Raw genomic sequence first — 13471 nt, forward strand, 5'->3', positions numbered from 1 at the left:
AGAAATTCAGCTTGCAGCTACTGCAGTCATGTTGTGACATCCTTTAGCAGGAGCAACATATGAAAAATCATAAAGTATTATATAAAGTATAATGGCTGTTGACATCCCACTGAGAAATGTGGCTTCCACCCTGGTCATGGAATGAAATCAGCACTCCTGGACCTAAAAATCCAAATGGTTGACATTAAAGACATTGGGCCTCATTACAACCCAGGCGTTAAGGGGTTAACGGCGCCGTAAAAGGTGTCGGTGCCGTTAAACCCTTAACGCCTGATTACGAGGTCCCTTTGCAGGTTGCACCTTAATGCCTGCTTTTAGCAGGCCTTAAAAACCAACCCGCAAAGTGACCTAGGAGCTAATTACGGCACCGTAATTTACGGTGCCGTAATTAGCGCCTTCCCCATTCTCATTGAGCCCTATGGGCCAAAAATGGGAATGGGGAAGGGCCATGGCGGCATGGGAAATTACTGCCCCGCCAACCTCGGAATGGGGTGGTAATTCCCCATTCCGTCATGGCAGAGTCGGTAAGTTACCGGCATGGACCATGGTGCTATTAGCACCATGGTCCAACGCCTGGGTCGTAATGAGGCCCATTGGCAACATATTTTGACCTGTCATGGGTCTTTTTCAAGGCATGTGTGTTGTACGGGAAAATGTTGTTGCACATGGAGCTCTTGAGTAAGGTCTCTTGTTGGATAACCTGTTAGGAAAGTAAGGCCTCAACACAAAGTTGAGCGGTCACTCTCAAATTGCCCAATAAGGCCATCATATGCCTCGTATCATTACCATAAGTAAGATAGACTGAATAATTAAAGTTTTGATTGAGTGAATGTTTTCTGAACTTTAATAAAAGACTTGCTCATGAAATCCATCCAGCAATGACAATCATTAAACCTCTTATTGGTTTAACTGACAACATTTCAAGATCCTCTCTCATTTAACTATCAATTTTGAATTAGACGTGAATTCTCAGATCACATTTTGTTAACAAAAAATGCATGTCATTTTGTTCCAAGTTACTTGATAATATTTCCAAATGCTACCATACTTCCACACTCAACTTTCAATGACACAGCAGGTGGGCATTTGCAGATAATATTCAGTTCAACAAAACAAACACTATAATACTCAGACTAAAGGACAACAATACATTTCTTATAATTACAAGTGATAACAATCATTAAAATAGGTAGCACAAAACAAGCACACACGTCATAAGCAAAATGTAATACTAATTAGAAACAATATGCAGGAAAGTCTTTGACAACAACATTTTACATACGATTGTCAGTAGAGGCAATCATTCGCCAAAAAAGCACAACACAGAGTTGTCACCTCTTAGTAAATGTGAATGGCAGAAACACACAAGGAATAACTAATAACACATCAATAAAATGGATACACATTCATGCAGTTTTTGCTACATATTATGTTTCATTCAAGTAACACATATGAGCCAAACCCTAAAATGACACGGCAGTCTTTTGACATTGGTGCTACAGATACTAGGAAGTGTAATAAAACAAAGCGGTGTACTCTCCTTGAAGGGTCCACCTCGGTGTTAACGCAGGGTCAATTAAAGTAATTTAACAGTGATATGAGGACCAGCAAGACGTGGCAATTCATACCACGCATGGAAGGAATTAGGTGACAATCCATGTGGTGTGCTCTGTGTAAACAACCGTTATTTCACAGAATTTCTAGGGTTTTGTTATACTATGCTTTATAAAGTTAATTAGACATCATGTATCTTCATGAAGAAAATTCTGCTTACCTTTTTTGACAAATGACATATGATATACAATATCAACACACAAATGCACAATGTACATTGAGAAGTAATGCCAAAAAAACATGCAACAGGTAACAAACATCAACATTAGTAACTGATGCATCATGTCAACAATGAAAGAAAAAAGCAACAATGAAAGAACCTGAGGTTCATTTCTTCACTTCTTCACAAAGTAACATGTAGGGAAGGTGCTTTACTCTGACTGTTCCCTAAAATGTTGCTTTAAATAAATGAGAGCATACTTCATAAAAACAGGTCCAATAGCAAAAGAGAACTTGTAACTAAAATACAAATACAATTGCATGTATGGTTTTGCCCATCATTTGAATACTGAAACAAAGTAATGTATGATTCCTGTACCCAACCAAGTCATGTGATATGATCAAATGGTGATGGAGGAAAATCATACTCAATGGATAGTCAAAAGCCCACACAATAAAATGTAAATCTACTTTAAATGAAACACATTATACATAAATTCATACTACAATATATTTAAGTAAATTGGGATGTTACTGCTAATAATGAATGTGTTAGTATAGCTCAATGTACAAACCAGCATATAAAATGAACAATCTATAAAAATGGTCGATTACATTTCCTATAACATTTTAGCTCAGGTGATCGTATACCCTTGTCCATAAACCCTAATAATGCAGGGTTTAAGTTCAGCAAAGCTAAGGGAGTCTACTTTAAAACAAGTTTTAAAATGATTAGCACTAGAATATTACTAATAATAATGGTACAATACATTGTTTATTACATGTATAAGAAGAATATATTATTACCTTTAATATTGCTATCATTATTAATATGTGTATTTGTATTATTATTGTTACTAATACGAATATAGGTAATATTCATAGAGCTAGTATTGTATGGCTGTCCAAATTAGGAAATGGCTTAGATGTATCACAAGCTAGGCCATCTATGTGCTTACAAGTGACTGAAACGTGTGGCAAATAGGAAGCTCACAACTGAAGGTAAACAAAGGATCCAGCAACACATAAGAGCCATACACAACACAGATATATCATATCAAATAGCCATGCATTTTGAAAAAAAACATCATACAGATATGTTATTTTTTAGATATTTTGTTATCAATACTATAACTCCCCATGTGAGAGGGACAACGTTGAGACAACTGAGGCCAGATATATAGTGGACGAAAGCCCCAAATGCCTACGTTTCTACATGAGTATGTTCAAGTACTGGAAATAACTCTGTAATGCAATCGTGTTTATAGCAATGCATTGCTTCATGAATTATGTATCTCATGATAGTTCTCCCAATGACCTCTGATAGTTTTCTGCCAATATTATAATAACAATTCCTTGTGGAGGCTTTTCATAAAAAGTAAATGCACATGTGATGTCATCAGTGATGTCATCAATTATATTTGTGATGTCATCTTTGATGTCATTGATGTTAGTCTAAGCAGTGCGCGGTGGTGGCGCAAGTTATGGTTGCTTAGCTTACCATAACTGGCGAATTTCTGGGGTTTTTCGGTTTTACTTGTAACCATAATGTCCCTGTAACAACGTTTTTCCATTGAATTTCATAGGTTTTTATTAGTGCAACTTAACCATAACATCCCTTTAACAAAGTTTTTTCATTGAATTTCATAGGTTTTTACCAGGATAACCTTAGGCCCTATAGATGTACCATACAATATACAAAATGCTCTTGCCACATGGTGGTGGCCGCGGTGTCCGCGGACTATGCGATTTTCTGCAGACATTTGGTAAAATCCATACTGCCCAAAAGCTCAGGGGGTATGTCATATTGTCATAGCATACATTAAACAAACTAAACTGTTGTAGGAGCAGCACATAATTAAATTACAAAGAAAAATATACTAAGTGTACAAACTGTACTCTTTAGGAACCAACAGTGCAATTCCATAGGTTATACAACATAATGGAACACACCAAAAGCAAAAATTGCCTATGCCTCAAGCAGAATTACCTCACTACTGCTTCATACAGAATCTACAAACCAACTGTCACCAGCATACCTTGACAACCACTAACAGCACAATTTAAGAACAAACTGGTAAGTACACTCCGTTTATTTGTACAACACACTTTGTTCACTATAGTACACTAAAAATTAATTTCTCGTTTTTTACACAGAAATGACTACCACCCTGGACTGGCTTGAAGAACATTTTCCTCGGGATGAAATGAGTGAAGGCAGCGATAATATTGGTACACAATGCAGTTTCTAAAGTAAGCCAATTAATAAAAATGTTTCACAAGTACCTGACAGAATGATTTTTATGTTTAACAGCATAAACAGACAATCACACCAATGCCCCAGAAACAGTAAATTATGTATAACTGCAAAAGGATATGAAACAACAAAGTGGCACTGCACAAAATCATGTAGTGCACTTGGAAGAAAAAAATGATCAATTATTGAACTATTTAGTTAATTTGAAAGACTTTGTACAAAGGCATATCATGGAGAATATTAAATATCACTGCCCCACCTGCACATGTACCTCTTCTCCCTGTCCCAGCCAACCATCCCCACAAATTACTTGTAAGAAAAGACGTCATAATTAGACCGCAATACCTTCCTCCTCTAATACCAAAGCTCTAGAAAACACCAATTCCCCTGTATATGTCTCCATTTCTGCTTCCCCCTCTCTTTCGTAATGTGTATATTTTTGTGTGTAAATAAAGTTATATGTGTACTGTTGCTGTATGTATTTGCGTTTTATTTTTAAAAGCCAAATTTGGAGTCTGCATACAGCGCGACTGTCCGGAGTGTCCGTAATTATACAAAATGGGGGTGTCCTGCACACACTTACCATGTCCGGCCTGTCTGCAATCAAGATGGAAGTGTCCGTAGAACACTAAGGCTGTCTGGAATGTCCGGAATTAGGCAAAATAGGGGTGTCCTCCGGACACCTTACCTGTCAGGGCTTTCCGCAATCAAAATGGAGGTGTCCGTAGAACACTAAGCCTTTTCGCATGTCCACAAAGTTGTGACGCACCTTTAATTTATTCGAGGACCCTTACCCTGTCCAGCCGACACTAGAGCATGCACATCACATCCTCAGAGTCCTACGAACATCGTGCCTGTCCGGAACTGTCTGCCGCATGTGTGTCACACTTTTAATTAGTTTGAGGACCCAAACCCTGTCTGTAGAACATCTATGCATGTGCGTACAACCGATCCCATGCAATAACTGTCCTGCGGACAGCCTTCCCATTTGCGAATGTGTCCGCGATGTCATCTATGCTGAGCGTAGGCACTTGTCTGCGGGCACTGTTCGGGCCCCCAGACACTTAAAAAGTGCTTGAGAAATCCAAGGTGTTTTACTGTGAAACTTCACCCCTGCACATGTTCCAGACCATGCCTCTGGCGATCTGGATACTTTTTAGAACTTTTTTAGCTCTTTTTGGTGTTCAAAGTGTCCATGGACAGCGTGGCTGTCTGCAGACCACTCCCCAGCACCCCTATAAAAGGCCACACCCTAGAGCTGCTCCTCATTCTGTTTTTACCTACCAGAGAGAACATTGCTGGTGTCCTACATTTGATTTGCTGCTAAGCTCTACTGTTGTGCTGTACTGTGCTATGCTGTGCTACATTTGGAGAAGAGCATTGCTCCACATTGCTGGTGTCCCACATTAAATTTGCTGCTGAGCTCTGCCTGCTGTGCTGTCCTACATTTGGAGAACTATCCCAGATGGCAACCAGGGTTTCTTCTGCAGCTGCCTCGGCCTCAGCAGCACCGCCAACCCCTCCACCACCACCATGTTCCCAAGGGCCTGGAGAGTAGAACTGGCATGGAGATTTAGAGAGGGATGAACAGGAAGATGAGAATGAGGTGGTGTAAGTCCCCACTACTGCCAGCCAACGTGAGTCTTGGGTGTGGAGGCTCTTTGCCACCGATGGAAAGTTACCCAAGGCACATGCAGAAAATGTGTGCTGCACTGAGTGTGACAACTGAGGTCGTATCACAAGGCGGCAGTTCAGAGGGTCATCCCCTTTGATCAAAGTAGTAGGTTGAGTTCCTCTACAGCATCCTCCGTATCTGCTCCTGTCACCACAAGAGACACTCCTGTGGGACAGCGCATCCCTGAACCAGGCTCACAGCCCATACGTGATGCATAGACCCTTACATTTTGAGGGTCACTGTATGGTCTATGTACTGTGATGCGGTACTCTGCAGGGGGGAGACACTTCAAAGTGCTTTCTAGGCTACGTCCGGGAGCATGAGAAAGTCTGCCACCTACCTAAGGGAGGCCCACCCAACATCTTCCTCTCTCCACCTGCCCTTTCTTATCTGTGTGGTTGGTGTCCCTTCCCTACCCTCCCTTCCTTTGCTAGTGTGTCATGTATAAAAACACAAAAAAATAAAAAAAGAACAAAAAATAAATAAAAAAGGCACTTTTCAGAGCCACCTTTCGCAGTTTAAAAAAAAAAATGCCAATACATTAGTGCAGGCCCATCTTCAGACTGTGAAGTCCATGGACAATCCGCAGATGTTTAAAAAATGTTGGGTGGTGGTGCCATTAAAAACATTGCACTCTTTTCTGGGAGAAAGTGATGTCTCTGAAAAGAGCCTTTTTGTGGTATTTGTTTGTTTTTTGAAGGCTTTAATGGCCAACACCTAATGGAAAAATGCTTGTTATACTTGCAAAAAGGTCTGCAATGCATTTTGGATATTTCGCAGAAAAAGCTGATTGCCAGCATCAGTAAGATGCGAAAAAATGTTGTGCTACGAAACATAATATTTTCATTGTGCAAAGAGGACATGACAACATCTCTCAAAAAGGTGCAAACAGCCTTGTTGACATTGCATCTCGGTTTCTTCACTTGCGTACCAAATAAAGAAGAGCGCAGCCACATTTATCTCTGCGCAATATGAGAAAAAGTTACTCGCGAGTTTGGAAACATGTCCATGACTTTCCCAAGTTCCTCTTTCATCCCAAACTGCAAAGTGACTCCAGTAACATGTCCTAAACTGTTCCCTCCACAATGAATAATAATAATGTCTGGATGATGGTGTGTCACTAAAGTGGCACAAAGAGGAACCAAATCCAGCCACTTCATTCTGCACACTGCATACCAGTGCACATCCACCTGATAGAATCCAAGATCTGAAGCCACTCCATATTTTTGTGCATTCACCTCTAACCACCGTATCCATGAGTCTCCCAAAATCCAGACACTATGCCTCCTAAAAGACATAGCCATAGTCATAGGCATCTGCTCTCCTTTCAGCAGACAGATCTTCTGGCACAATGTCTACTTACACACCACACCCAGAAAATCTTATTGAACAATCCCCTTTTTGACCAGTCCCATTGCCATGCCGCCAGCCTCAAAAGCCCTGCATGTGGCATGCATGCTCTGCGGACTACCACAGTGTCCACGGACATATAGTGCAAATCGCGAGGGTGGGGACAGAAATTGCAACCAGGGCAGCACATTTCCTCTATGATGGTGGCTCTGAAAAGAATCTTTTCTTTTGGGGCGGTGTTCAGATTTTTCCTGCTACATAACTTTACAACAAACTTCTGATTGAGTTTTGAATATTACTAAGAAATACTTTATTACCACAATCTGTGAAAGTAATGCCATCACAAAAAAAAACTTGCACCAGCTTCCAAAAGGTTCTCATTTTGGAATGATGACATGCTTACAGAATACATTAAAGAAGATATCCCTTCATTTACAACAATGAAGTACCCGCTGGAGATTTGGACGGGCGTATGGTGCCATTTTCCAGGTTAGTATCCAGGTATTCTCGGAGAGCCTTCTTTTCAGGTTCAGATAATATAAACATTCTGCTGAAAGGAATCACAGCTGTGGGTTCTGTATCGATGGCACAATTCTCTGGCCTGTGAGGATGGAGAGCTTGGACTATCGTGGTCAAAAAAACATCAGAAAAGGCTTGGTAGGCCCTGGGAATCTGGATGATGTTAGAAACGGTGACTGGACTTTGTTGGTTCTCTTGAAAGTCTATAGAAGGCTTTGGTAAGGTATCGAGGGATAGGCAGTGAGTCATACAATATTCAGATCCAAGAAACAGTGAGCCGGCTGTCCAGTTGATGTAAGGATTGTGCCTCTGCAGCCAGGGCATTCCAAGAACCATCGGATAATGGGCTGATTTAATGAGGTCAAATTTGATTCTCTCTTGATGGAAAGTAGAATCTCTTTAGTCTGAAGGGTAATGGGTCCTGAGGAAAGAGGCCGTCCATCAATTTCCTTTACTGGTTGCATTGTAACTCGGCTTTCATGTGGAATGTTATGAGCAGTGACCCAATCTTGATCTAGAAATACGCCCATAGCTCTGCAGTCAACTAATGCCAGGATGGGGTAGGATTCTGTCTTGGAAGGCGATAGTAGGGCCTGAAGAACCACAAGGTTATTTTGTCCAGGAGAGTTCAAGGATGGAATTGATGTGGAGCAAACATCTCTCTCCCGACACTGTGCTCCATCTAGGATCGGGAGCTGGCGTTTCCCGAACGCCGTGGAAGAGCAATGGGACATTCTCTCACAAGATGTTTATCGGAGGCGCAATACATGCATAGACCAGTATGGATTTGTCGCATCCTTTCCTGAGGGGTAATGGGTCCACGAAAGGCTCTTAGTTGCATAGGTTCTGGGTCCGGGGTAGAAGGAACAGTAGACTCTGCTCTAGGGGCATGTTCCGTGATGGTCTTTTGGATACTTGCCTTAGAATTCCTCTTCTCTGCTCTTCTTTCTTGGATTCGGAAATCTATCTGTAAGGATAGATCCATAAGAGCCTGGAAGGAGCTTGGGCGGGCCACCCTAGCAAGCTCATCTTTTATTTCTTCGTTCAGCCCCCTTTGGAAGAGTGTAAAACTAGCTTAAGGAGACCAGTCTGTTTCTTTCACAAGTTGTTTGAAACGAGTAACATAGCTGGGACCCTTGTTGAAACTCAAGTAGTCTCTCTTGAGCACTATACACCTGGTCTGGGCGATCAAACATTTCCTTAAGGGCTCTCACAAAGCCATCATAGTCATCCAGGAGCGCGTTGCTTGTATTGACTAGGGGGGTTGCCCAAGTCAATGCATTTCCAGTGAGGCGTGAGATCATAAATCCCACCTTTGCTCTAGGAGTGGAGAAGTAGTAGGGCTTGAAAGTGAAACGAACTAAACACGAATCAAGGAAGGTGCAGAGAGTCTTGGAAGAACCGTCATACTTGTCCACTATTCCACCCAATATTACATTTTCTGTGGTTGCGGAATCACATGATAGAACTAGCAGAACTAGAGGTTCTGTACCTCCGTTAATTCCTGCATGCCTCGCATGTGGTCTTGAATGGCGGCTTCCATCTCTGAATCTGTATCGTTTTTAAGGCGTCTCAATCTGTCACAAGTCTCTCCCCTTCTCACCTGTTTCTGTTGTGTACTTGCGACCTTCTGGGATTTCTTCTTCTTTACGGTCTGGGATTTGTATAGACCCGAATGCCGATCTTCGGCGTCCAGTGTGAGAGTAGCGAGTTAGTTTCCAGGAGCGTTAAAAAAGTCTACGGAAATTCCAGGAAGTAATTAAGGTACGCTCGGAGGCACGGAGGACCTTGAATCGAGCGCGGAAGGTTTTCCAAGAGATTGGGGAGGAAAGGGAACAGGAGGGAATTCAAGGGACTGGAAACAAGGAATGAAGCGAGAGCCCCGATCGAACTCCAGCTAAGCACGTCCGACTACAGGTAGCGGTAGCGTTGAGACGCGCAGAGCCACGGGGGCATGTCTCTTTTGTATGAAGAGCAGCATGGAACGCATAGACTGATCCGGAGCATTCTGTTCCAGGCGGCCATGTTGGAAGGATAACTGCATGCAATCCCCTGCGAGTCAGGGACCAGGAGGCCCAGAAAGGACATAGACGACGGTTCATGACATCCAGATTCATCCACGTGCAGCAACACAAACTACAGGTATGAATATTTTGTGCACAGTACATTTACAACTCTTTTATGAATGCATTTGAACAGGGTACCTGCCACTTACCCTGTATAATCTGCAAAAAAAGAATATTGTAATTTCCCCCATCTGCTATGATGAAGTGTCACTTGCAAAGCTCTGCGCTTTTCAAGTTTTCATTTACCCATATTACTCATTGTAATGTGCAAACTATTATTCTCTTCACTCCTTCTGTCATTTTTACAACCACTTCCCCCTTAACACACCTATAATGAAATTCCTAGAATGCACGCATAACAGGAAATCACGTATCTTACCAAAGCATTACAAGTACATACATTGCATGCATTTGAAAAGGGTTCCTGCCACTTACTTTCCATAATATAGTAAACAATCATACTGTCATTTCTCCCATCTCCTAACATCAAATGGCACTTACTTACAAAGAGGTGTGCTTACAAACATTTCTTTTAGTGGCCAATTGCATAATTGTTTCAAATGTCATATATTGAATCCATCACCACTCTGTCTGATATATTTGGACATGAAAAAAAAAGAAAACCATATTGGAATCATTTCTAAAGTAAGTTCAAGTGACAGCTTCTATGTAAAATGCTCAGTATGCACACAGACAAAGGAAACTGCATGTACATCCTTTGCACAATAAACAGAACGCACAATTATTGCAAAAATAAACAAATGCATGTCTTCATTGAGAACAGTACCTCTTCCACTCATGCAGCAATCATGTATGTCCACACAAATTAATGGAATTCCACACACATACACATTCTCTTTTCCAATATGTGCATCTTTCTAAGCCTTTTTTCAGCCTACTACTTCTTCCACTTATCCATGTCCACACTAAATACTGCAATAGCAACACATACACTACCTCTTCTTGGCAAGAAATCCTACTACAAATTTAACAAATCTGTTAGTCAAGTGTTATTACTATGCCATTAACATGCACATGTACTACGTTACTTCTTTTGCAATTGCAGTGAAAACCACACTACTCAAACCAGCGGCGTCTCAAATACGAAACACAACCCAGAAGAAACCTACTTTTTGCAGCCAACAAAGTAAGTGCATTACTGTCTTTATGTTCTACCTATTACTCAGTGTAATGTTCTTGTATTGTAGAACACACAATTGTATCAACAGAATAGCATTTCATTCACTATTACTAATTGCATCTCAGCAGGTGCACACTTTGTATTGTCATGTAAACACCAGCATAGTAACACACAGATACGAGTACAGCTTTCCCAATCTGAACTAACAGCCCGTTGCACAATCACACACCTCTACATGTATGCCTACTCTCATACTCAGACACTAATGCACAGGGTACACATATAGAGTGCACTACCTCCCAACCCACAGTTTCTTTTTTTCTCCAACAGACACCAAAGAATACCTATCAAAAAGCAACTTTGTAGAAAGCAACGCAGAAATAGAGCAGATCAAACTAAAAGCGTACAAAATAGGCATCCACCTCTAGAAGAATATATACCAAAAGTTCAAACAAAACATCTAATACAGTCAATAAGCCAAACTGAAATAGCTTGCAGGAAAGAAATGTTGACTCCTCTTTCAAAATGTAAACATAAAAAGACATTTCTAAGAAGCTTTCAACAACCACTGGTGCCAACACTGCACCTACCAATGTTAATATGGCCTCAAGAAAGCATTCCAAAAAATTAATTTGACAAAAAATGTTCCAGAACAGAACCTTTTAAAAACACGTGAGAAATCACTCTCAACCCTTAAAACTTACCACAGAAAACTGATCCTGGAAGCTCTTGTAGAAAGTGCAATGCTGCTCAAAAGGAAACTCGTTATATTTACTTTAAACAGAATGAAACCACTAACAAAATGAATTAGTAAACTACAACTACTTTGAAACAAACACAATATCAGCAGAGAACCATTTCTCAATGAAGATTCATACAAACAGAAGCAATCAAACCAAATTGCCATACATAGCAGTGGGCGAGGATATGAAAAGGTAGACAATATAATTATGGAAGAAGAAACACTGATTTCAACAATAACCCCAACAAACTTAGTATCAAGTCCCCAAACCACCAAACCAATACACCCGGTCTACAAATGGCCTTGCACATCAATGTGAAAAGTGCACAAACAAACTTTCAAATATTTGCAGCAGTTTCTCAATCGATATGTAAAAGTCAAAGACAAAGTTAAAATGAAAATACTGCAAACTATGGATTCCTGTCCAATGTGCAAATACACAGGACTACAAGGACATTCATTAGCCTGCATTTCTGGACCTGCTTGCACAAGCACCTTCCAAAATATCAAAATGTTAGCAACGCACCATTCTGGTGTAAGAAATCTCGTTCATAAACTGTACTATGCAAAAAGGCCTGATTTAGCAGTAGACCATTTCAATAACATTCTCCTACATGGTACAGCCAAACAACTCATCAAAGAAATAGACCACATCCAAAGCAAATATTTTAAATTTGAAGAGCACTATCAAAATCCAGTAACTTTAGAAAATAACACCAACACCCTGGCTGATGTCAACTTTCTATTACACACGTACAAAAAAGAAATAACAAACTTTAAGCGCAGATCTGCTGAAGTACCAAACCAAGTATGTGTATGTTGCCGCAGAACTTTTTATGGAAATAGCATCAAAACAGTAGATATAATGCATAAAACAGAAAACAATGAGAAATCCCAATGGTTCCAATTAGCTCTCTACCTCATAGCAGAATGCAAATATGAAATTACCAACCCCACAATACTGTGAATATCTTGCACAGCAAAACTGGACAATAATGAAATGACTTCACGAGCAATCAGTGACAACTTAGAAATATACCCATTGCCAAAACCACTCGAACAGCTTAATTTACATAAGAGCATTATAATACAAACAGTACACCCATTTCAAACAATAATACACCTTCAACCAAAAACAGCAAAGTTGCCGCCCTCTGAATTACTACAAGGCATTTCTGGCAAAGTAGTCTTTTTGCCCTTACATCTCAAAGAAAATGTAGATACTCTAGGAGTACAAAGGTCAATAGATCAATCTTTGATTATCCTAGTGAACGGTGTACCTACAAAAGACAACAAAAATGTAGCAACAACTAGTAGACTTAAACAAAGTTAGAGAAGCCCAGAAATATCTTAAAGACAACAATGAATACAGCAAATAAATAAACATTGAAGAAAACCTGAGAGAAACCACCTAAATAATTCAGAATTCCTCAGAAACTAGACAATTTGAACTTTTAGATCCTACTGCAGCCTCCAATATTTTAGACCACTATACAATTCACCCACTGCACTCCAAGACACCAAAGACGATACACTGGAAACATATCAAATGCGACAAGCTAAACTATCTACAATCAACATATGGGAAAAAAAGTGTAGAAGCACAAGCTTTCCTCTACTTTTCCATACTGGAAAAGGTGGAAGGTACAATGAAAGGTGCACACAAATAACTACTTCAGAATACCGCTCTTTACGAATGTATTCTGAGGCCCCAGATTCAAACAAAATGTCAAATACATATTCCAACTCCTGTTTGAAAGTGAGCTAGAAACTCTATGTTTCGGAGTTGCACACACATTAAAAACAGGTTCCAATTTTCAAATATGTCTGCTGCGCAACTACTGCAAAAGGTTCAAGAGAAAGATGAAGTTTTACAGTCCAGTTTTACAAATCTCTTGGCAAACACGCGTGGAACAAAAGAGTACTCGTTCTGACATCACACAGATGT

The sequence above is a fragment of the Ambystoma mexicanum genome, chromosome 4p (assembly GCF_040938575.1).
Source record: "Ambystoma mexicanum isolate Mex_15411 chromosome 4p, UKY_AmexF1_1, whole genome shotgun sequence".
Classification (NCBI taxonomy): Eukaryota; Metazoa; Chordata; class Amphibia; order Caudata; family Ambystomatidae; genus Ambystoma; species Ambystoma mexicanum.